Source organism: Scyliorhinus torazame, chromosome 17 (genome assembly GCF_047496885.1).
Source record: "Scyliorhinus torazame isolate Kashiwa2021f chromosome 17, sScyTor2.1, whole genome shotgun sequence".
Lineage (NCBI taxonomy): Eukaryota > Metazoa > Chordata > Chondrichthyes > Carcharhiniformes > Scyliorhinidae > Scyliorhinus > Scyliorhinus torazame.
In genome coordinates this window covers 83,631,646-83,657,485 of record NC_092723.1, presented here as the reverse complement: position 1 = coordinate 83,657,485, position 25,840 = coordinate 83,631,646, and the positions used below count along the sequence as shown (strand labels likewise).

General features: G+C 51.5%; 4 non-coding genes and 1 pseudogene across 4 annotated transcripts; all 5 read left to right on the top strand.

The window, feature by feature from the left end:
- The first annotated feature begins 1,071 nt into the window (after positions 1 to 1,071).
- LOC140394614 (U2 spliceosomal RNA) lies at positions 1,072 to 1,262 on the top strand. The gene has a single exon (XR_011935931.1). It is a non-coding gene; the product is annotated as a U2 spliceosomal RNA (small nuclear RNA).
- A 5,889-nt stretch (positions 1,263 to 7,151) lies between these two features.
- Positions 7,152 to 7,335, top strand: LOC140394688 (U2 spliceosomal RNA). The gene has a single exon (XR_011935971.1). It is a non-coding gene; the product is annotated as a U2 spliceosomal RNA (small nuclear RNA).
- A 5,890-nt stretch (positions 7,336 to 13,225) lies between these two features.
- LOC140394687 (U2 spliceosomal RNA) lies at positions 13,226 to 13,409 on the top strand. Its single transcript, XR_011935970.1, has one exon. It is a non-coding gene; the product is annotated as a U2 spliceosomal RNA (small nuclear RNA).
- A 5,890-nt stretch (positions 13,410 to 19,299) lies between these two features.
- On the top strand, positions 19,300 to 19,490 carry LOC140394579 (U2 spliceosomal RNA). Its single transcript, XR_011935902.1, has one exon. It is a non-coding gene; the product is annotated as a U2 spliceosomal RNA (small nuclear RNA).
- A 5,888-nt stretch (positions 19,491 to 25,378) lies between these two features.
- Positions 25,379 to 25,559, top strand: LOC140394659 (U2 spliceosomal RNA; annotated as a pseudogene).
- Positions 25,560 to 25,840: the final 281 nt, after the last annotated feature.

Here is a 25,840-nt window from a genome sequence, read left to right as displayed (position 1 = left end):
GAATGCTTTCTATGGTGCATCTGTAGAAGTTGGTGAGGGTCGTAGCTGAGAAAGTAGAGTCGTTGGTGGGCTTTGTTAACTATAGTGTCGGCATGGGGGGACCAGACAGGCTGTTGGTGATCTGTACACCTAAAAACTTGAAGCTCTCGACCCTTTCTACTTTGTTCCCATTGATGTAGACAGGGGCATGTACTCCACTACGCTTCCTGAAGTGCATGACAATCTCCTTCGTTTTGTCGACATTGAGGGAGAGATTATTATCGTCGCACCAGTTCACCAGATTCTCTATCTCATTCCTGTACTCTGTCTCGTCATTGTTTGAAATCCGACCCACTACGGTGGTGTCATCAGCAAATTTGAAAATCGAGTTGGAGGGGAATTTGGCCACACTGTGCTGTGCTTCTTACTGTGCTCACCCCAGTCCAACGCCGGCATCTCCACACAAACGTTTCAACAAGAGGGCCTCGTTTAACAAGCCAAAACCAGTATCACATGAGTGAGACTTGGGCTAGCAGAATGCCTTTCATGATACAGCCTTTGGACGTGAGGAGAAATCTTTTTGCGCAGCCCGAGTGGTTAGAATCTGCAATGCACTGCCTGAGAGCAGTTTCAAGCCTGCCTTTCAAAAGACAAGGGAATTATTATCTGAAGGGAAAATATTTGCAGGGCTACGGGGAAAAGGCAGGGCGAGTGGCACCAGGCGAGTTGGTTGCTGCTGCTGCATTCTCACCGGCAAGACTTGCAAGTGTTTTCAAAAGCTTGCTCCGCAGCAGCCGCCTGTGACAGTGACGTGGGTGAGGATAGGCACACCCCTCTCCCATCTGATTGGGAGAGTCACCATCTGGTGGCGTACTGGTCATCTACATAACTGTCATGCAGTCTGAGTGCAAAAGGGGAAAAGAGGCAAGTTCTGTCAATGAATCTTCTGTTCCAATGAGAAAGGCCAGGAGCAATATGCCAAGAGTGAAAGTGTCAGTGCTTAACTTACATCGAAAAGTCTTTGAATGCGCTCAGCCTGCTGTAAAAGAGGGAAGGCATATGGGACTTGGGCAATACAAGAGCGGCGCCGGCATCGCTTCTCGGCCTTTTGGCTAAGATCAAGTGTAGTATCTGTTCTTATCAGTTTAATATCTGATACGTCCCTTATCTGGGGACCATATATTAAATTGATTTTTGGAGCAGGGAGATGGAATAGGGGCTTGCTCCGTCCACTCCACGCATCGACCTGGTATTGCAGTATCTCCAGGAACGGTGCACACCACCCCTTTATGGGGAATTTCAAAGTCAAAAAACAGCTCAAACACATACAAATATACACTTTATTCACATTTCTTTCATCACACAACAAAACGCTTCGTCAAGTGGCTGCTGCTACTCAGCTTCTACGGGGTGTGATGAAGGATGACGAAAGGCCTCATCTTACAAGCACAAGGGGGAAAGCAAACAAATTCAAAATTGACCACCCATTTCACTGCAAAATCCTACCAACTGTCCTGGCTTGACACAATTCACACCTCTCAAACCTGGGGTTACCCCATCTCTGGATCTGTAAAGATTTAATCACCTGCTAATGCTCGCATTCCAAGCATTGTCTGGCATCTTTGAATCTGTCCATATATATGTTTCTGGAGCATACCTCTTCATTCACCTGAGGAAGGAGCAGCGCTCCGAAAGCTAGTGACATCGAAACAAACCTGTTGGACTTTAACCTGGTGTTGTAAGACTTCGTACTGTGCTCACCCCAGTCCAACGCCGGCATCTCCACATCATTTCACTGTTGAATGTGGATTACTCCGCTTCTCGGCCTTTTGGCTAAGATCAAGTGTAGTCTCATTTGATCGAGAGAAGCTGAGGATTTCCATGTCGATCGTGGATTGGAGAACTCGGAGGGATTGAAGTCGTCAAAGAAGAAACGTTTGGAGCTTGGCTGCTATTGGTGGATCTACATGCTGGCCTAAACCTCGGGTTTAGGCCTAACGCCGATACAGTTTCACACCCAACGTACGAGCTATGGATGCAGCTGCATCCCGACCACCAGGCTGGGGCGTGCGAAACACTGTCCGAGTCACAGTGAAGAAAACGGATGGAGAGTCACCTTTGGACCGGAAACACTTCGTGAAGAAGGTGCTGCTCGAGTGCTGTGGGTTTAAAGCAACAGAGATCTTCTGCTTGCAAAACTTCCCCAAGAATGGTTTCTTTGATGTCACCTTCAAGAGCGTCGCAGCGTGCATCAAATTCTTGAACGTCTTCAAGGAAAAAGGTAACCAGAGTCCCTTGTCGATCCTGACTGCGGAACATCTGTTTACGCTACCGGCACAGCGAAATCGGGTTGTTACACTGCACACGTACAACCCCCACGTCCCTGTATCTGATGTGCTCACGTTCCTCGCCAGGTACGCTGAGCTGAAAAGTGACAGCGTGCAAGTGAAAGACACCTTCGGCATCTGGACAAGTGAGCACCAGGTCAAGGTGACCCTAAGAACGGACAGCAACGGAGCCATCCTGCATCCCCCCTCCAATTTCGCTATTGGAGTAAATCGTGGCTACCTCTACTACGTGGGACAGCCACGTGTATGCCACACCTGTGGCAAAACGGGGCATGTTGCCGCAAACTGCAGTGTGACCTTCTGCAAGAACTGCAGGCAGGAGGGACACATGACTAAGGACTGCAAAGAAGACAAGTGCTGCAACCTGTGTGGGGAGGCCGGCCATCTTTACAGGGCCTGCCCGAAACGCGGGGCGACATACGCTGAAATCATCAGCAGCGGAGTTAAAAAGGCGACCAGAGAGGAGGTGCATACACCCTCCACCGAAAAAGACACCACGGCTCAGAATGAGGAAAAGCAACAAAAGGGCCCCCAACAAAAAGAAGAGGCCCCAGCACCTCCTGACAACCCAACCCCAGCCCCATCTGATGAGGAACACTCAATGGAAGAGGAAGAGGATGGGACAAAGAATAAAGAGCCCTGGGAAACCGTGAACAGGGACAAACGTAAGAGGAAACAAAAAAACAAACTGAAGAACCCCCCGAGGGGTAGTGGCAAAAAGCGACACCTCTCAGCCGGCGCACTTAGCGCCGACACCTCATCCGATGAGGGAAAACAGGACAAGAATCGGCCTCAAATAAAGAGGCAAAGCACCAACGTGGAACGGAAGGCACAGACCCCCCAGACCACCGACCGGGAAGGAAACAAGGTCACAGACCAACCCCCGATAGTAACGAGCAGCAACAACCCAGGTGAAGACCGGCCTGCAACCCCAACACCTACTGACTGCCATGACGAACGCCAGGGCTACATCACCCCCCCAATGCATCTGCATCAAAATCACGGGGCCAGTACGGACCAGAACAGCTTTCTCAGCCCTGCAACTGTGCTAAAGTTTGCGAGCACCACCGGCATGCTGGGGAACATCGAACAGCTAGAACAGCCAACTGTATAGACTCTGGACTCTTGAGACTGGTAAATCTATCTTTTTTATAATGGGTTTAAAAATTGCATCCATAAATGTGCGAAGCATCAAAGATACTTCACGGTGTGTAGCCACACTCAACTATTTGGCAAATGTAAAAGCTGACCTACTGTTCCTGCAGGAGTGCGGAATTCCGCACCTCAGCAACTACAGGCGCTGGTCGAGCTGGTGGTCCCACGGGCCATCCATCTGGTCAGGAGGAAACGACTGCCGCTCCTCCGGCCTGGGTATTCTGCTGCGGGGAGGCAACTTCACCATCTCCGACGTTAAGGAGGTGGTGGGCGGGCGCCTCCTCGTAGCAGACGTGAAATACAAGAACACCCCTCTCAGACTTATTAATGTGTACGCCCCGGCCGTAAAAAGTGAGCGGCTGGCAGTTCTTCAGCAACTCCCACTGCTGTTGGCCACCTCCAAGCCGGTCATCCTGGGTGGTGACTTCAACTGCATCATCGATGAGGCTGGACGATCCAGCAAAGCCGACAGCAAACTAGACGCTACGTCCAGACTCCTGATGGAAACGGTAAAAGACGCCAAGCTGCTCGACGTCTGCAGCAACCCTGCAGACGGCGCGCAGCGTAGATACACATGGTCACGGCCAGACGGGTCCGTCCGCTCCAGGATAGACTTCTTTTTTGTGTCCCGAGCTTTCACGGTCAGGTCCACCGACGTAACGCCGGTGTTCTTCTCTGACCACTGCCTCCTACTGGCCGACTGCCACCTGCAGGAAGACCAGGGGGTAGGCAGGGGGACGTGGAAGCTAAATGTAAAACTGCTGACCCCTGAGAACATCGAGGAACTCAGGAGGGATTACAAAGGTTGGAGAACCGTGAAACCCCTCTTTGAGGCCCCTCATCTCTGGTGGGAAGCAATCAAGGGGAATATCAAGAGGTTTTTCATCCTCAAGGGCGTTCAAAAGGTGAGAGAGAGACGAGGGATCATGTCCAGGCTCCAGAAAAGTATGCAAAATTTGCTCCAGCTGCAGTCGATGGGGGTGGATGTCAAGGAGGATCTCCAAGAGGTGAAGAGCCAGCAAGCCTCGCTCTACACCTCGGAGGCCTCCAAGGTTATCTTCCGCTCCAGAGTCCGCTCCGTGGAGCAGGACGAAAAGTGCTCACGCTTCTTCTTCCAAAAGGTGCACAGAGAGACCTCTGTGATCAGCAGCCTGAAGGAAGAAGATGGCTCTGAAAAGTCATCGCAGTCTGACATCCTGAGGATCAGCCAATCCTTTTATGCCGGACTGTATGACCTGAAGCCAACAGATAGCACTGTTTCCCAGACCTTCCTGTCGACTATCACGGAGGTCATAGGCGACAGCGAGCTGGAAAACCTGGACAAACCACTAACTCTGGACGAGCTGACAAAGGCCGCCAAGTCCTTCGAGACGAGTAAAACTCCCGGAAGCGACGGCTTACCGGTTGAGTTGTATTCGGCTCTGTGGGACTGGATGGGCCCAGACCTGCTGGAAGTGTACGAGAGTATGCTTCTGGAGGGCAGCATGTCAGAGTCCATGAGGAAAGGCATCATCACCCTCATCTACAAACAGAAGGGGGAAAGGGAAGAAATTCGAAATTGGCGACCCATTTCACTGTTGAATGTGGACTACAAAATTCTAGCAAAGGTCATCGCCAATCGGGTCAGGTCTGCTCTGGAGTCGGTGATCCACCCTGACCAGACCTGTGCTGTACCCGGCAGGAAGATCTCTGATAGCCTCGCGCTACTCAGGGATACGATCGCCTACGTGCAGGACAGGGGGGTGGACACTTGCCTCATCAGCCTTGACCAGGAGAAGGCTTTTGACAGAATATCGCACACCTACATGATGGATGTGCTCTCCAAAATGGGGTTTGGGGAGGGAATTCGCAATTGGATCAAACTGCTCTACACAAACATCTATAGCGCAGTCTCAATCAATGGGTGGGAATCAGAAAAGTTCCAGATCAGATCTGGAGTCAGGCAGGGCTGCCCTCTCTCCTCTGCCCTTTTTGTGTGCTGCATAGAACCTTTTGCCGAGTCCATCAGGAGGGATCCGGGTATAAGAGGAGTGACGATCCCAGGCAGTGGAGGCATGCAAGTCAAGGCCTCCCTGTACATGGACGACGTTGCCGTCTTCTGCTCGGATCCTGCGTCTGTACGCAGGCTCTTAACCACCTGCGACCAGTTTGAACTGGCCTCTGGAGCCAAGGTAAACCGGGGCAAGAGCGAGGCCATGTTCTTTGGGAACTGGGCCGACCGGTCCTTTGTCCCCTTCACTGTCAGGTCAGATTACCTGAAGGTGCTGGGGATATGGTTCGGAGCTGCTGGGGCGTGCACCAAAAACTGGGAGGAGCGCATAGGAAAGGTAAGACAGAAACTGGGCTGGTGGGAGCAACGCTCCCTCTCCATTGCGGGCAAAACCCTGGTCATCAGGTGTGAGGTACTCTCGGTGCTACTGTACGTGGCGCAGGTCTGGCCCATAACCCGACCCTACGCCACAGCAGTCACCCGGGCCATCTTCAAATTTATCTGGCGATCCAAGATGGACCGTGTCCGAAGGGACACCATGTACAAACCTCTGGAGAAGGGAGGGCGGAACGTACCCAACGCCTCCCTCATCCTGTTGGCCACCTTTGTGTCCAGCTGCATCAAGCTGTGCGTGGATCCCCAGTATGCAAACACCAAGTGTCACTACATACTGAGGTTCTACCTGTCCCCGGTGTTGCGAAGGATGGGCCTGGCCTCATTGCCGCGGAACGCTCCAAGTAGTTGGACCGTACCGTACCACCTGTCCTTTGTGGAAAAGTTTTTGAAGGAAAACACCTTTGACCACAAGGCAATGAAGCAGTGGTCAGCACGTAATGTCCTCGAGGCCCTCAGGGAAAAGGAGACCGTGGAGGACGTCGGATGGTTCCCTGAGCAGACTGCCAGAGTCATCTGGCAGAACGCCTCATCACCAGAACTTTCAAACAAGCACCAAGACCTAGCTTGGCTGGTGGTGAGAAGGGCCCTCCCTGTCAGATTCTTCATGCACACCCGAAGGCTCTGCACCAATGCACGCTGCCCTCGGAGTGGCTGTGGGGGAAATGAGACGGTCACACACCTCCTTGTGGAATGTGCCTTTGCAAAGAAGGTCTGGAGAGAGATGCAGTGGTATTTGTCAAGGTTTATCCCAAACAGATCTGTGACACAGGACTCTGTGCTCTACGGACTGTTTCCAGGGACACACACCGAGACAAATATCAACTGCTGCTGGAAGGTCATCAACTCGGTAAAAGACGCTCTTTGGTCTGCCCGAAACTTGCTGATCTTCCAGTGCAAAGAATTGTCCTCGACCGAGTGTTGCAGACTGGCACATTCCAAGGTCCAGGACTACGTGCTGAGGGACGCACTCAAGCTTGGGGCAGCTGCCGCCAAGGCGCAATGGGGAAAGACCACTGTGTAAAGTCTTTCCAGCAAATGTACACCGAGGGGAGCGTAACAGTGTAAAGCCCCTCGGTCTGGGCAACCAACACTCCAATGTATAAAACAAACATGACAATGTAAATATTTAAGAAGGAATTGTAATGTAAAGAGTGATATGTGTATGACAATATCAAAATTGAATGAAAGAAAGTCAAGGCAACATGTAACCCTGCCGGAAATGTACAGTCAAGACAATTTGAAATGTTTCTGTAATGCTCATGATAAATTTTTATGAATAAAGTATATTTTTTTGAAAAAAAAAAAAAAAAAAAATCTGTTCTTATCAGTTTAATATCTGATACGTCCCTTATCTGGGGACCATATATTAAATTGATTTTTGGAGCAGGGAGATGGAATAGGGGCTTGCTCCGTCCACTCCACGCATCGACCTGGTATTGCAGTATCTCCAGGAACGGTGCACACCACCCCCTTTATGGGGAATTTCAAAGTCAAAAAACAGCTCAAACACATACAAATATACACTTTATTCACATTTCTTTCATCACACAACAAAACGCTTCGTCAAGTGGCTGCTGCTACTCAGCTTCTACGGGGTGTGATGAAGGATGACGAAAGGCCTCATCTTACAAGCACAAGGGGGAAAGCAAACAAATTCAAAATTGACCACCCATTTCACTGCAAAATCCTACCAACTGTCCTGGCTTGACACAATTCACACCTCTCAAACCTGGGGTTACCCCATCTCTGGATCTGTAAAGATTTAATCACCTGCTAATGCTCGCATTCCAAGCATTGTCTGGCATCTTTGAATCTGTCCATATATATGTTTCTGGAGCATAACTCTTCATTCACCTGAGGAAGGAGCAGCGCTCCGAAAGCTAGTGACATCGAAACAAACCTGTTGGACTTTAACCTGGTGTTGTAAGACTTCGTACTGTGCTCACCCCAGTCCAACGCCGGCATCTCCACATCATTTCACTGTTGAATGTGGATTACTCCGCTTCTCGGCCTTTTGGCTAAGATCAAGTGTAGTCTCATTTGATCGAGAGAAGCTGAGGATTTCCATGTCGATCGTGGATTGGAGAACTCGGAGGGATTGAAGTCGTCAAAGAAGAAACGTTTGGAGCTTGGCTGCTATTGGTGGATCTACATGCTGGCCTAAACCTCGGGTTTAGGCCTAACGCCGATACAGTTTCACACCCAACGTACGAGCTATGGATGCAGCTGCATCCCGACCACCAGGCTGGGGCGTGCGAAACACTGTCCGAGTCACAGTGAAGAAAACGGATGGAGAGTCACCTTTGGACCGGAAACACTTCGTGAAGAAGGTGCTGCTCGAGTGCTGTGGGTTTAAAGCAACAGAGATCTTCTGCTTGCAAAACTTCCCCAAGAATGGTTTCTTTGATGTCACCTTCAAGAGCGTCGCAGCGTGCATCAAATTCTTGAACGTCTTCAAGGAAAAAGGTAACCAGAGTCCCTTGTCGATCCTGACTGCGGAACCTCTGTTTACGCTACCGGCACAGCGAAATCGGGTTGTTACACTGCACACGTACAACCCCCACGTCCCTGTATCTGATGTGCTCACGTTCCTCGCCAGGTACGCTGAGCTGAAAAGTGACAGCGTGCAAGTGAAAGACACCTTCGGCATCTGGACAAGTGAGCACCAGGTCAAGGTGACCCTAAGAACGGACAGCAACGGAGCCATCCTGCATCCCCCCTCCAATTTCGCTATTGGAGTAAATCGTGGCTACCTCTACTACGTGGGACAGCCACGTGTATGCCACACCTGTGGCAAAACGGGGCATGTTGCCGCAAACTGCAGTGTGACCTTCTGCAAGAACTGCAGGCAGGAGGGACACATGACTAAGGACTGCAAAGAAGACAAGTGCTGCAACCTGTGTGGGGAGGCCGGCCATCTTTACAGGGCCTGCCCGAAACGCGGGGCGACATACGCTGAAATCATCAGCAGCGGAGTTAAAAAGGCGACCAGAGAGGAGGTGCATACACCCTCCACCGAAAAAGACACCACGGCTCAGAATGAGGAAAAGCAACAAAAGGGCCCCCAACAAAAAGAAGAGGCCCCAGCACCTCCTGACAACCCAACCCCAGCCCCATCTGATGAGGAACACTCAATGGAAGAGGAAGAGGATGGGACAAAGAATAAAGAGCCCTGGGAAACCGTGAACAGGGACAAACGTAAGAGGAAACAAAAAAACAAACTGAAGAACCCCCCGAGGGGTAGTGGCAAAAAGCGACACCTCTCAGCCGGCGCACTTAGCGCCGACACCTCATCCGATGAGGGAAAACAGGACAAGAATCGGCCTCAAATAAAGAGGCAAAGCACCAACGTGGAACGGAAGGCACAGACCCCCCAGACCACCGACCGGGAAGGAAACAAGGTCACAGACCAACCCCCGATAGTAACGAGCAGCAACAACCCAGGTGAAGACCGGCCTGCAACCCCAACACCTACTGACTGCCATGACGAACGCCAGGGCTACATCACCCCCCCAATGCATCTGCATCAAAATCACGGGGCCAGTACGGACCAGAACAGCTTTCTCAGCCCTGCAACTGTGCTAAAGTTTGCGAGCACCACCGGCATGCTGGGGAACATCGAACAGCTGGAACAGCCAACTGTATAGACTCTGGACTCTTGAGACTGGTAAATCTATCTTTTTTATAATGGGTTTAAAAATTGCATCCATAAATGTGCGAAGCATCAAAGATACTTCACGGTGTGTAGCCACACTCAACTATTTGGCAAATGTAAAAGCTGACCTACTGTTCCTGCAGGAGTGCGGAATTCCGCACCTCAGCAACTACAGGCGCTGGTCGAGCTGGTGGTCCCACGGGCCATCCATCTGGTCAGGAGGAAACGACTGCCGCTCCTCCGGCCTGGGTATTCTGCTGCGGGGAGGCAACTTCACCATCTCCGACGTTAAGGAGGTGGTGGGCGGGCGCCTCCTCGTAGCAGACGTGAAATACAAGAACACCCCTCTCAGACTTATTAATGTGTACGCCCCGGCCGTAAAAAGTGAGCGGCTGGCAGTTCTTCAGCAACTCCCACTGCTGTTGGCCACCTCCAAGCCGGTCATCCTGGGTGGTGACTTCAACTGCATCATCGATGAGGCTGGACGATCCAGCAAAGCCGACAGCAAACTAGACGCTACGTCCAGACTCCTGATGGAAACGGTAAAAGACGCCAAGCTGCTCGACGTCTGCAGCAACCCTGCAGACGGCGCGCAGCGTAGATACACATGGTCACGGCCAGACGGGTCCGTCCGCTCCAGGATAGACTTCTTTTTTGTGTCCCGAGCTTTCACGGTCAGGTCCACCGACGTAACGCCGGTGTTCTTCTCTGACCACTGCCTCCTACTGGCCGACTGCCACCTGCAGGAAGACCAGGGGGTAGGCAGGGGGACGTGGAAGCTAAATGTAAAACTGCTGACCCCTGAGAACATCGAGGAACTCAGGAGGGATTACAAAGGTTGGAGAACCGTGAAACCCCTCTTTGAGGCCCCTCATCTCTGGTGGGAAGCAATCAAGGGGAATATCAAGAGGTTTTTCATCCTCAAGGGCGTTCAAAAGGTGAGAGAGAGACGAGGGACCATGTCCAGGCTCCAGAAAAGTATGCAAAATTTGCTCCAGCTGCAGTCGATGGGGGTGGATGTCAAGGAGGATCTCCAAGAGGTGAAGAGCCAGCAAGCCTCGCTCTACACCTCGGAGGCCTCCAAGGTTATCTTCCGCTCCAGAGTCCGCTCCGTGGAGCAGGACGAAAAGTGCTCACGCTTCTTCTTCCAAAAGGTGCACAGAGAGACCTCTGTGATCAGCAGCCTGAAGGAAGAAGATGGCTCTGAAAAGTCATCGCAGTCTGACATCCTGAGGATCAGCCAATCCTTTTATGCCGGACTGTATGACCTGAAGCCAACAGATAGCACTGTTTCCCAGACCTTCCTGTCGACTATCACGGAGGTCATAGGCGACAGCGAGCTGGAAAACCTGGACAAACCACTAACTCTGGACGAGCTGACAAAGGCCGCCAAGTCCTTCGAGACGAGTAAAACTCCCGGAAGCGACGGCTTACCGGTTGAGTTGTATTCGGCTCTGTGGGACTGGATGGGCCCAGACCTGCTGGAAGTGTACGAGAGTATGCTTCTGGAGGGCAGCATGTCAGAGTCCATGAGGAAAGGCATCATCACCCTCATCTACAAACAGAAGGGGGAAAGGGAAGAAATTCGAAATTGGCGACCCATTTCACTGTTGAATGTGGACTACAAAATTCTAGCAAAGGTCATCGCCAATCGGGTCAGGTCTGCTCTGGAGTCGGTGATCCACCCTGACCAGACCTGTGCTGTACCCGGCAGGAAGATCTCTGATAGCCTCGCGCTACTCAGGGATACGATCGCCTACGTGCAGGACAGGGGGGTGGACACTTGCCTCATCAGCCTTGACCAGGAGAAGGCTTTTGACAGAATATCGCACACCTACATGATGGATGTGCTCTCCAAAATGGGGTTTGGGGAGGGAATTCGCAATTGGATCAAACTGCTCTACACAAACATCTATAGCGCAGTCTCAATCAATGGGTGGGAATCAGAAAAGTTCCAGATCAGATCTGGAGTCAGGCAGGGCTGCCCTCTCTCCTCTGCCCTTTTTGTGTGCTGCATAGAACCTTTTGCCGAGTCCATCAGGAGGGATCCGGGTATAAGAGGAGTGACGATCCCAGGCAGTGGAGGCATGCAAGTCAAGGCCTCCCTGTACATGGACGACGTTGCCGTCTTCTGCTCGGATCCTGCGTCTGTACGCAGGCTCTTAACCACCTGCGACCAGTTTGAACTGGCCTCTGGAGCCAAGGTAAACCGGGGCAAGAGCGAGGCCATGTTCTTTGGGAACTGGGCCGACCGGTCCTTTGTCCCCTTCACTGTCAGGTCAGATTACCTGAAGGTGCTGGGGATATGGTTCGGAGCTGCTGGGGCGTGCACCAAAAACTGGGAGGAGCGCATAGGAAAGGTAAGACAGAAACTGGGCTGGTGGGAGCAACGCTCCCTCTCCATTGCGGGCAAAACCCTGGTCATCAGGTGTGAGGTACTCTCGGTGCTACTGTACGTGGCGCAGGTCTGGCCCATAACCCGACCCTACGCCACAGCAGTCACCCGGGCCATCTTCAAATTTATCTGGCGATCCAAGATGGACCGTGTCCGAAGGGACACCATGTACAAACCTCTGGAGAAGGGAGGGCGGAACGTACCCAACGCCTCCCTCATCCTGTTGGCCACCTTTGTGTCCAGCTGCATCAAGCTGTGCGTGGATCCCCAGTATGCAAACACCAAGTGTCACTACATACTGAGGTTCTACCTGTCCCCGGTGTTGCGAAGGATGGGCCTGGCCTCATTGCCGCGGAACGCTCCAAGTAGTTGGACCGTACCGTACCACCTGTCCTTTGTGGAAAAGTTTTTGAAGGAAAACACCTTTGACCACAAGGCAATGAAGCAGTGGTCAGCACGTAATGTCCTCGAGGCCCTCAGGGAAAAGGAGACCGTGGAGGACGTCGGATGGTTCCCTGAGCAGACTGCCAGAGTCATCTGGCAGAACGCCTCATCACCAGAACTTTCAAACAAGCACCAAGACCTAGCTTGGCTGGTGGTGAGAAGGGCCCTCCCTGTCAGATTCTTCATGCACACCCGAAGGCTCTGCACCAATGCACGCTGCCCTCGGAGTGGCTGTGGGGGAAATGAGACGGTCACACACCTCCTTGTGGAATGTGCCTTTGCAAAGAAGGTCTGGAGAGAGATGCAGTGGTATTTGTCAAGGTTTATCCCAAACAGATCTGTGACACAGGACTCTGTGCTCTACGGACTGTTTCCAGGGACACACACCGAGACAAATATCAACTGCTGCTGGAAGGTCATCAACTCGGTAAAAGACGCTCTTTGGTCTGCCCGAAACTTGCTGATCTTCCAGTGCAAAGAATTGTCCTCGACCGAGTGTTGCAGACTGGCACATTCCAAGGTCCAGGACTACGTGCTGAGGGACGCACTCAAGCTTGGGGCAGCTGCCGCCAAGGCGCAATGGGGAAAGACCACTGTGTAAAGTCTTTCCAGCAAATGTACACCGAGGGGAGCGTAACAGTGTAAAGCCCCTCGGTCTGGGCAACCAACACTCCAATGTATAAAACAAACATGACAATGTAAATATTTAAGAAGGAATTGTAATGTAAAGAGTGATATGTGTATGACAATATCAAAATTGAATGAAAGAAAGTCAAGGCAACATGTAACCCTGCCGGAAATGTACAGTCAAGACAATTTGAAATGTTTCTGTAATGCTCATGATAAATTTTTATGAATAAAGTATATTTTTTTGAAAAAAAAAAAAAAAAAAAATCTGTTCTTATCAGTTTAATATCTGATACGTCCCTTATCTGGGGACCATATATTAAATTGATTTTTGGAGCAGGGAGATGGAATAGGGGCTTGCTCCGTCCACTCCACGCATCGACCTGGTATTGCAGTATCTCCAGGAACGGTGCACACCACCCCCTTTATGGGGAATTTCAAAGTCAAAAAACAGCTCAAACACATACAAATATACACTTTATTCACATTTCTTTCATCACACAACAAAACGCTTCGTCAAGTGGCTGCTGCTACTCAGCTTCTACGGGGTGTGATGAAGGATGACGAAAGGCCTCATCTTACAAGCACAAGGGGGAAAGCAAACAAATTCAAAATTGACCACCCATTTCACTGCAAAATCCTACCAACTGTCCTGGCTTGACACAATTCACACCTCTCAAACCTGGGGTTACCCCATCTCTGGATCTGTAAAGATTTAATCACCTGCTAATGCTCGCATTCCAAGCATTGTCTGGCATCTTTGAATCTGTCCATATATATGTTTCTGGAGCATACCTCTTCATTCACCTGAGGAAGGAGCAGCGCTCCGAAAGCTAGTGACATCGAAACAAACCTGTTGGACTTTAACCTGGTGTTGTAAGACTTCGTACTGTGCTCACCCCAGTCCAACGCCGGCATCTCCACATCATTTCACTGTTGAATGTGGATTACTCCGCTTCTCGGCCTTTTGGCTAAGATCAAGTGTAGTCTCATTTGATCGAGAGAAGCTGAGGATTTCCATGTTGATCGTGGATTGGAGAACTCGGAGGGATTGAAGTCGTCAAAGAAGAAACGTTTGGAGCTTGGCTGCTATTGGTGGATCTACATGCTGGCCTAAACCTCGGGTTTAGGCCTAACGCCGATACAGTTTCACACCCAACGTACGAGCTATGGATGCAGCTGCATCCCGACCACCAGGCTGGGGCGTGCGAAACACTGTCCGAGTCACAGTGAAGAAAACGGATGGAGAGTCACCTTTGGACCGGAAACACTTCGTGAAGAAGGTGCTGCTCGAGTGCTGTGGGTTTAAAGCAACAGAGATCTTCTGCTTGCAAAACTTCCCCAAGAATGGTTTCTTTGATGTCACCTTCAAGAGCGTCGCAGCGTGCATCAAATTCTTGAACGTCTTCAAGGAAAAAGGTAACCAGAGTCCCTTGTCGATCCTGACTGCGGAACCTCTGTTTACGCTACCGGCACAGCGAAATCGGGTTGTTACACTGCACACGTACAACCCCCACGTCCCTGTATCTGATGTGCTCACGTTCCTCGCCAGGTACGCTGAGCTGAAAAGTGACAGCGTGCAAGTGAAAGACACCTTCGGCATCTGGACAAGTGAGCACCAGGTCAAGGTGACCCTAAGAACGGACAGCAACGGAGCCATCCTGCATCCCCCCTCCAATTTCGCTATTGGAGTAAATCGTGGCTACCTCTACTACGTGGGACAGCCACGTGTATGCCACACCTGTGGCAAAACGGGGCATGTTGCCGCAAACTGCAGTGTGACCTTCTGCAAGAACTGCAGGCAGGAGGGACACATGACTAAGGACTGCAAAGAAGACAAGTGCTGCAACCTGTGTGGGGAGGCCGGCCATCTTTACAGGGCCTGCCCGAAACGCGGGGCGACATACGCTGAAATCATCAGCAGCGGAGTTAAAAAGGCGACCAGAGAGGAGGTGCATACACCCTCCACCGAAAAAGACACCACGGCTCAGAATGAGGAAAAGCAACAAAAGGGCCCCCAACAAAAAGAAGAGGCCCCAGCACCTCCTGACAACCCAACCCCAGCCCCATCTGATGAGGAACACTCAATGGAAGAGGAAGAGGATGGGACAAAGAATAAAGAGCCCTGGGAAACCGTGAACAGGGACAAACGTAAGAGGAAACAAAAAAACAAACTGAAGAACCCCCCGAGGGGTAGTGGCAAAAAGCGACACCTCTCAGCCGGCGCACTTAGCGCCGACACCTCATCCGATGAGGGAAAACAGGACAAGAATCGGCCTCAAATAAAGAGGCAAAGCACCAACGTGGAACGGAAGGCACAGACCCCCCAGACCACCGACCGGGAAGGAAACAAGGTCACAGACCAACCCCCGATAGTAACGAGCAGCAACAACCCAGGTGAAGACCGGCCTGCAACCCCAACACCTACTGACTGCCATGACGAACGCCAGGGCTACATCACCCCCCCAATGCATCTGCATCAAAATCACGGGGCCAGTACGGACCAGAACAGCTTTCTCAGCCCTGCAACTGTGCTAAAGTTTGCGAGCACCACCGGCATGCTGGGGAACATCGAACAGCTGGAACAGCCAACTGTATAGACTCTGGACTCTTGAGACTGGTAAATCTATCTTTTTTATAATGGGTTTAAAAATTGCATCCATAAATGTGCGAAGCATCAAAGATACTTCACGGTGTGTAGCCACACTCAACTATTTGGCAAATGTAAAAGCTGACCTACTGTTCCTGCAGGAGTGCGGAATTCCGCACCTCAGCAACTACAGGCGCTGGTCGAGCTGGTGGTCCCACGGGCCATCCATCTGGTCAGGAGGAAACGACTGCCGCTCCTCCGGCCTGGGTATTCTGCTGCGGGGAGGCAACTTCACCATCTCCGACGTTAAGGAGGTGGTGGGCGGGCGCCTCCTCGTAGCAGACGTGAAATACAAGAACACCCCTCTCAGACTTATTAATGTGTACGCCCCGGCCGTAAAAAGTGAGCGGCTGGCAGTTCTTCAGCAACTCCCACTGCTGTTGGCCACCTCCAAGCCGGTCATCCTGGGTGGTGACTTCAACTGCATCATCGATGAGGCTGGACGATCCAGCAAAGCCGACAGCAAACTAGACGCTACGTCCAGACTCCTGATGGAAACGGTAAAAGACGCCAAGCTGCTCGACGTCTGCAGCAACCCTGCAGACGGCGCGCAGCGTAGATACACATGGTCACGGCCAGACGGGTCCGTCCGCTCCAGGATAGACTTCTTTTTTGTGTCCCGAGCTTTCACGGTCAGGTCCACCGACGTAACGCCGGTGTTCTTCTCTGACCACTGCCTCCTACTGGCCGACTGCCACCTGCAGGAAGACCAGGGGGTAGGCAGGGGGACGTGGAAGCTAAATGTAAAACTGCTGACCCCTGAGAACATCGAGGAACTCAGGAGGGATTACAAAGGTTGGAGAACCGTGAAACCCCTCTTTGAGGCCCCTCATCTCTGGTGGGAAGCAATCAAGGGGAATATCAAGAGGTTTTTCATCCTCAAGGGCGTTCAAAAGGTGAGAGAGAGACGAGGGATCATGTCCAGGCTCCAGAAAAGTATGCAAAATTTGCTCCAGCTGCAGTCGATGGGGGTGGATGTCAAGGAGGATCTCCAAGAGGTGAAGAGCCAGCAAGCCTCGCTCTACACCTCGGAGGCCTCCAAGGTTATCTTCCGCTCCAGAGTCCGCTCCGTGGAGCAGGACGAAAAGTGCTCACGCTTCTTCTTCCAAAAGGTGCACAGAGAGACCTCTGTGATCAGCAGCCTGAAGGAAGAAGATGGCTCTGAAAAGTCATCGCAGTCTGACATCCTGAGGATCAGCCAATCCTTTTATGCCGGACTGTATGACCTGAAGCCAACAGATAGCACTGTTTCCCAGACCTTCCTGTCGACTATCACGGAGGTCATAGGCGACAGCGAGCTGGAAAACCTGGACAAACCACTAACTCTGGACGAGCTGACAAAGGCCGCCAAGTCCTTCGAGACGAGTAAAACTCCCGGAAGCGACGGCTTACCGGTTGAGTTGTATTCGGCTCTGTGGGACTGGATGGGCCCAGACCTGCTGGAAGTGTACGAGAGTATGCTTCTGGAGGGCAGCATGTCAGAGTCCATGAGGAAAGGCATCATCACCCTCATCTACAAACAGAAGGGGGAAAGGGAAGAAATTCGAAATTGGCGACCCATTTCACTGTTGAATGTGGACTACAAAATTCTAGCAAAGGTCATCGCCAATCGGGTCAGGTCTGCTCTGGAGTCGGTGATCCACCCTGACCAGACCTGTGCTGTACCCGGCAGGAAGATCTCTGATAGCCTCGCGCTACTCAGGGATACGATCGCCTACGTGCAGGACAGGGGGGTGGACACTTGCCTCATCAGCCTTGACCAGGAGAAGGCTTTTGACAGAATATCGCACACCTACATGATGGATGTGCTCTCCAAAATGGGGTTTGGGGAGGGAATTCGCAATTGGATCAAACTGCTCTACACAAACATCTATAGCGCAGTCTCAATCAATGGGTGGGAATCAGAAAAGTTCCAGATCAGATCTGGAGTCAGGCAGGGCTGCCCTCTCTCCTCTGCCCTTTTTGTGTGCTGCATAGAACCTTTTGCCGAGTCCATCAGGAGGGATCCGGGTATAAGAGGAGTGACGATCCCAGGCAGTGGAGGCATGCAAGTCAAGGCCTCCCTGTACATGGACGACGTTGCCGTCTTCTGCTCGGATCCTGCGTCTGTACGCAGGCTCTTAACCACCTGCGACCAGTTTGAACTGGCCTCTGGAGCCAAGGTAAACCGGGGCAAGAGCGAGGCCATGTTCTTTGGGAACTGGGCCGACCGGTCCTTTGTCCCCTTCACTGTCAGGTCAGATTACCTGAAGGTGCTGGGGATATGGTTCGGAGCTGCTGGGGCGTGCACCAAAAACTGGGAGGAGCGCATAGGAAAGGTAAGACAGAAACTGGGCTGGTGGGAGCAACGCTCCCTCTCCATTGCGGGCAAAACCCTGGTCATCAGGTGTGAGGTACTCTCGGTGCTACTGTACGTGGCGCAGGTCTGGCCCATAACCCGACCCTACGCCACAGCAGTCACCCGGGCCATCTTCAAATTTATCTGGCGATCCAAGATGGACCGTGTCCGAAGGGACACCATGTACAAACCTCTGGAGAAGGGAGGGCGGAACGTACCCAACGCCTCCCTCATCCTGTTGGCCACCTTTGTGTCCAGCTGCATCAAGCTGTGCGTGGATCCCCAGTATGCAAACACCAAGTGTCACTACATACTGAGGTTCTACCTGTCCCCGGTGTTGCGAAGGATGGGCCTGGCCTCATTGCCGCGGAACGCTCCAAGTAGTTGGACCGTACCGTACCACCTGTCCTTTGTGGAAAAGTTTTTGAAGGAAAACACCTTTGACCACAAGGCAATGAAGCAGTGGTCAGCACGTAATGTCCTCGAGGCCCTCAGGGAAAAGGAGACCGTGGAGGACGTCGGATGGTTCCCTGAGCAGACTGCCAGAGTCATCTGGCAGAACGCCTCATCACCAGAACTTTCAAACAAGCACCAAGACCTAGCTTGGCTGGTGGTGAGAAGGGCCCTCCCTGTCAGATTCTTCATGCACACCCGAAGGCTCTGCACCAATGCACGCTGCCCTCGGAGTGGCTGTGGGGGAAATGAGACGGTCACACACCTCCTTGTGGAATGTGCCTTTGCAAAGAAGGTCTGGAGAGAGATGCAGTGGTATTTGTCAAGGTTTATCCCAAACAGATCTGTGACACAGGACTCTGTGCTCTACGGACTGTTTCCAGGGACACACACCGAGACAAATATCAACTGCTGCTGGAAGGTCATCAACTCGGTAAAAGACGCTCTTTGGTCTGCCCGAAACTTGCTGATCTTCCAGTGCAAAGAATTGTCCTCGACCGAGTGTTGCAGACTGGCACATTCCAAGGTCCAGGACTACGTGCTGAGGGACGCACTCAAGCTTGGGGCAGCTGCCGCCAAGGCGCAATGGGGAAAGACCACTGTGTAAAGTCTTTCCAGCAAATGTACACCGAGGGGAGCGTAACAGTGTAAAGCCCCTCGGTCTGGGCAACCAACACTCCAATGTATAAAACAAACATGACAATGTAAATATTTAAGAAGGAATTGTAATGTAAAGAGTGATATGTGTATGACAATATCAAAATTGAATGAAAGAAAGTCAAGGCAACATGTAACCCTGCCGGAAATGTACAGTCAAGACAATTTGAAATGTTTCTGTAATGCTCATGATAAATTTTTATGAATAAAGTATATTTTTTTGAAAAAAAAAAAAAAAAAAAAAAAAAAATCTGTTCTTATCAGTTTAATATCTGATACGTCCCTTATCTGGGGACCATATATTAAATTGATTTTTGGAGCAGGGAGATGGAATAGGGGCTTGCTCCGTCCACTCCACGCATCGACCTGGTATTGCAGTATCTCCAGGAACGGTGCACACCACCCCTTTATGGGGAATTTCAAAGTCAAAAAACAGCTCAAACACATACAAATATACACTTTATTCACATTTCTTTCCTCACACAACAAAACGCTTCGTCAAGTGGCTGCTGCTACTCAGCTTCTACGGGGTGTGATGAAGGATGACGAAAGGCCTCATCTTACAAGCACAAGGGGGAAAGCAAACAAATTCAAAATTGACCACCCATTTCACTGCAAAATCCTACCAACTGTCCTGGCTTGACACAATTCACACCTATGAAACCTGGCGTTACCCCATCTCTGGATCTGTAAAGATTTAATCACCTGCTAATGGTCGCATTCCAAGTATTGTCTGGCATCTTTGAATCTGTCTATATATATGTTTCTGGAGCATACCTCTTCATTCACCTGAGGAAGGAGCAGCGCTCCGAAAGCTAGTGACATCGAAACAAACCTGTTGGACTTTAACCTGGTGTTGTAAGACTTCGTACTGTGCTCACCCCAGTCCAACGCCGGCATCTCCACATCATTTCACTGTTGAATGTGGATTACTCCGCTTCTCGGCCTTTTGGCTAAGATCAAGTGTAGTCTCACTTGATCGAGGGAAGCTGAGGATTTCCATGTCGATCGTGGATTGGAGAACTCGGAGGGATTGAAGTCGTCAAAGAGGAAACGTTTGGAGCTTGGCTGCTATTGGTGGATCTACATGCTGGCCTAAACCTCGGGTTTAGGCCTAACGCCGATACAGTTTCACACCCAACGTACGAGCTATGGATGCAGCTGCATCCCGACCACCAGGCTGGGGCGTGCGAAACACTGTCCGAGTCACAGTGAAGAAAACGGATGGAGAGTCACCTTTGGACCGGAAACACTTCGTGAAGAAGGTGCTGCTCGAGTGCTGTGGGTTTAAAGCAACAGAGATCTTCTGCTTGCAAAACTTCCCCAAGAATGGTTTCTTTGATGTCACCTTCAAGAGCGTCGCAGCGTGCATCAAATTCTTGAACGTCTTCAAGGAAAAAGGTAACCAGAGTCCCTTGTCGATCCTGACTGCGGAACCTCTGTTTACGCTACCGGCACAGCGAAATCGGGTTGTTACACTGCACACGTACAACCCCCACGTCCCTGTATCTGATGTGCTCACGTTCCTCGCCAGGTACGCTGAGCTGAAAAGTGACAGCGTGCAAGTGAAAGACACCTTCGGCATCTGGACAAGTGAGCACCAGGTCAAGGTGACCCTAAGAACGGACAGCAACGGAGCCATCCTGCATCCCCCCTCCAATTTCGCTATTGGAGTAAATCGTGGCTACCTCTACTACGTGGGACAGCCACGTGTATGCCACACCTGTGGCAAAACGGGGCATGTTGCCGCAAACTGCAGTGTGACCTTCTGCAAGAACTGCAGGCAGGAGGGACACATGACTAAGGACTGCAAAGAAGACAAGTGCTGCAACCTGTGTGGGGAGGCCGGCCATCTTTACAGGGCCTGCCCGAAACGCGGGGCGACATACGCTGAAATCATCAGCAGCGGAGTTAAAAAGGCGACCAGAGAGGAGGTGCATACACCCTCCACCGAAAAAGACACCACGGCTCAGAATGAGGAAAAGCAACAAAAGGGCCCCCAACAAAAAGAAGAGGCCCCAGCACCTCCTGACAACCCAACCCCAGCCCCATCTGATGAGGAACACTCAATGGAAGAGGAAGAGGATGGGACAAAGAATAAAGAGCCCTGGGAAACAGTGAACAGGGACAAACGAAAGCGGAAACAAAAAAACAAACTGAAGAACCCCCCGAGGGGTAGTGGCAAAAAGCGACACCTCTCAGCCGGCGCACTTAGCGCCGACACCTCATCCGATGAGGGAAAACAGGACAAGAATCGGCCTCAAATAAAGAGGCAAAGCACCAACGTGGAACGGAAGGCACAGACCCCCCAGACCACCGACCGGGAAGGAAACAAGGTCACAGACCAACCCCCGATAGTAACGAGCAGCAACAACCCAGGTGAAGACCGGCCTGCAACCCCAACACCTACTGACTGCCATGACGAACCCCAGGGCTACATCACCCCCCCAATGCATCTGCATCAAAATCACGGGGCCAGTACGGACCAGAACAGCTTTCTCAGCCCTGCAACTGTGCTAAAGTTTGCGAGCACCACCGGCATGCTGGGGAACATTCAACAGCTGGAACAGCCAACTGTATAGACTCTGGACTCTTGAGACTGGTAAATCTATCTTTTTATAATGGGTTTAAAAATTGCATCCATAAATGTGCGAAGCATCAAAGATACTTCGCGGTGTGTAGCCACACTCAACTATTTGGCAAATGTAAAAGCTGACCTACTGTTCCTGCAGGAGTGCGGAATTACGCTCCTCAGCAACTACAGGCGCTGGTCGAGCTGGTGGTCCCACGGGCCATCCATCTGGTCAGGAGGAAACGACTGCCGCTCCTCCGGCCTGGGTATTCTGCTGCGGGGAGGCATCTTCACCATCTCCGACGTTAAGGAGGTGGTGGGCGGGCGCCTCCTCGTAGCAGACGTGAAATACAAAAACACCCCTCTCAGACTTATTAATGTGTACGCCCCGGCCGTAAAAAGTGAGCGGCTGGCAGTTCTTCAGCAACTCCCACTGCTGTTGGCCACCTCCAAGCCGGTCATCCTGGGTGGTGACTTCAACTGCATCATCGATGCGGCTGGACGATCCAGCAAAGCCGACAGCAAACTAGACGCTACGTCCAGACTCCTGATGGAAACGGTAAAAGACGCCAAGCTGCTCGACGTCTGCAGCAACCCTGCAGACGGCGCGCAGCGTAGATACACATGGTCACGGCCAGACGGGTCCGTCCGCTCCAGGATAGACTTCTTTTTTGTGTCCCGAGCTTTCACGGTCAGGTCCACCGACGTAACGCCGGTGTTCTTCTCTGACCACTGCCTCCTACTGGCCGACTGCCACCTGCAGGAAGACCAGGGGGTAGGCAGGGGGACGTGGAAGCTAAATGTAAAACTGCTGACCCCTGAGAACATCGAGGAACTCAGGAGGGATTACAAAGGTTGGAGAACCGTGAAACCCCTCTTTGAGGCCCCACATCTCTGGTGGGAAGCAATCAAGGGGAATATCAAGAGGTTTTTCATCCTCAAGGGCGTTCAAAAGGTGAGAGAGAGACGAGGGGTCATGTCCAGGCTCCAGAAAAGTATGCAAAATTTGCTCCAGCTGCAGTCGATGGGGGTGGATGTCAAGGAGGATCTCCAAGAGGTGAAGAGCCAGCAAGCCTCGCTCTACACCTCGGAGGCCTCCAAGGTTATCTTCCGTTCCAGAGTCCGCTCCGTGGAGCAGGACGAAAAGTGCTCACGCTTCTTCTTCCAAAAGGTGCACAGAGAGACCTCTGTGATCAGCAGCCTGAAGGAAGAAGATGGCTCTGAAAAGTCATCGCAGTCTGACATCCTGAGGATCAGCCAATCCTTTTATGCCGGACTGTATGACCTGAAGCCAACAGATAGCACTGTTTCCCAGACCTTCCTGTCGACTATCACGGAGGTCATAGGCGACAGCGAGCTGGAAAACCTGGACAAACCACTAACTCTGGACGAGCTGACAAAGGCCGCCAAGTCCTTCGAGACGAGTAAAACTCCCGGAAGCGACGGCTTACCGGTTGAGTTGTATTCGGCTCTGTGGGACTGGATGGGCCCAGACCTGCTGGAAGTGTACGAGAGTATGCTTCTGGAAGGCAGCATGTCAGAGTCCATGAGGAAAGGCATCATCACCCTCATCTACAAACAGAAGGGGGAAAGGGAAGAAATTCGAAATTGGCGACCCATTTCACTGTTGAATGTGGACTACAAAATTCTAGCAAAGGTCATCGCCAATCGGGTCAGGTCTGCTCTGGAGTCGGTGATCCACCCTGACCAGACCTGTGCTGTACCCGGCAGGAAGATCTCTGATAGCCTCGCGCTACTCAGGGATACGATCGCCTACGTGCAGGACAGGGGGGTGGACACTTGCCTCATCAGCCTTGACCAGGAGAAGGCTTTTGACAGAATATCGCACACCTACATGATGGATGTGCTCTCCAAAATGGGGTTTGGGGAGGGAATTCGCAATTGGATCAAACTGCTCTACACAAACATCTATAGCGCAGTCTCAATCAATGGGTGGGAATCAGAAAAGTTCCAGATCAGATCTGGAGTCAGGCAGGGCTGCCCTCTCTCCTCTGCCCTTTTTGTGTGCTGCATAGAACCTTTTGCCGAGTCCATCAGGAGGGATCCGGGTATAAGAGGAGTGACGATCCCAGGCAGTGGAGGCATGCAAGTCAAGGCCTCCCTGTACATGGACGACGTTGCCGTCTTCTGCTCGGATCCTGCGTCTGTACGCAGGCTCTTAACCACCTGCGACCAGTTTGAACTGGCCTCTGGAGCCAAGGTAAACCGTGGCAAGAGCGAGGCCATGTTCTTTGGGAACTGGGCCGACCGGTCCTTTGTCCCCTTCACCGTCAGGTCAGATTACCTGAAGGTGCTGGGGATATGGTTCGGAGCTGCTGGGGCGTGCACCAAAAACTGGGAGGAGCGCATAGGAAAGGTAAGACAGAAACTGGGCTGGTGGGAGCAACGCTCCCTCTCCATTGCGGGCAAAACCCTGGTCATCAGGTGTGAGGTACTCTCGGTGCTACTGTACGTGGCGCAGGTCTGGCCCATAACCCGACCCTACGCCACAGCAGTCACCCGGGCCATCTTCAAATTTATCTGGCGATCCAAGATGGACCGTGTCCGAAGGGACACCATGTACAAACCTCTGGAGAAGGGAGGGCGGAACGTACCCAACGCCTCCCTCATCCTGTTGGCCACCTTTGTGTCCAGCTGCATCAAGCTGTGCGTGGACCCCCAGTATGCAAACACCAAGTGTCACTACATACTGAGGTTCTACCTGTCCCCGGTGTTGCGAAGGATGGGCCTGGCCTCATTGCCGCGGAACGCTCCAAGTAGTTGGACCGTACCGTACCACCTGTCCTTTGTGGAAAAGTTTTTGAAGGAAAACACCTTTGACCACAAGGCAATGAAGCAGTGGTCAGCACGTAATGTCCTCGAGGCCCTCAGGGAAAAGGAGACCGTGGAGGACGTTGGATGGTTCCCTGAGCAGACTGCCAGAGTCATCTGGCAGAACGCCTCATCACCAGAACTTTCAAACAAGCACCAAGACCTAGCTTGGCTGGTGGTGAGAAAGGCCCTCCCTGTCAGATTCTTCATGCACACCCGAAGGCTCTGCACCAATGCACGCTGCCCTCGGAGTGGCTGTGGGGGAAATGAGACGGTCACACACCTCCTTGTGGAATGTGCCTTTGCAAAGAAGGTCTGGAGAGAGATGCAGTGGTATTTGTCAAGGTTTATCCCAAACAGATCTGTGACACAGGACTCTGTGCTCTACGGACTGTTTCCAGGGACACACACCGAGACAAATATCAACTGCTGCTGGAAGGTCATCAACTCGGTAAAAGACCCTCTTTGGTCTGCCCGAAACTTGCTGATCTTCCAGTGCAAAGAATTGTCCTCGACCGAGTGTTGCAGACTGGCACATTCCAAGGTCCAGGACTACGTGCTGAGGGACGCACTCAAGCTTGGGGCAGCTGCCGCCAAGGCGCAATGGGGAAAGACCACTGTGTAAAGTCTTTCCAGCAAATGTACACCGAGGGGCGCGTAACAGTGTAAAGCCCCTCGGTCTGGGCAACCAACACTCCAATGTATTAAACAAACATGACAATGTAAATATTTAAGAAGGAATTGTAATGTAAAGAGTGATATGTGTATGACAATATCAAAATTGAATGAAAGAAAGTCAAGGCAACATGTAACCCTGCCGGAAATGTACAGTCAAGACAATTTGAAATGTTTATGTAATGCTCATGATAAATTTTTATGAATAAAGTATATTTTTTTGAAAAAAAAAAAAAAAAATCTGTTCTTATCAGTTTAATATCTGATACGTCCCTTATCTGGGGACCATATATTAAATTGATTTTTGGAGCAGGGAGAGGGAATAGGGGCTTGCTCCGTCCACTCCACGCATCGACCTGGTATTGCAGTATCTCCAGGAACGGTGCACACCACCCCTTTATGGGGAATTTCAAAGTCAAAAAACAGCTCAAACACATACAAATATACACTTTATTCACATTTCTTTCATCACACAACAAAACGCTTCGTCAAGTGGCTGCTGCTACTCAGCTTCTACGGGGTGTGATGAAGGATGACGAAAGGCCTCATCTTACAAGCACAAGGGGGAAAGCAAACAAATTCAAAATTGACCACCCATTTCACTGCAAAATCCTACCAACTGTCCTGGCTTGACACAATTCACACCTCTCAAACCTGGGGTTACCCCATCTCTG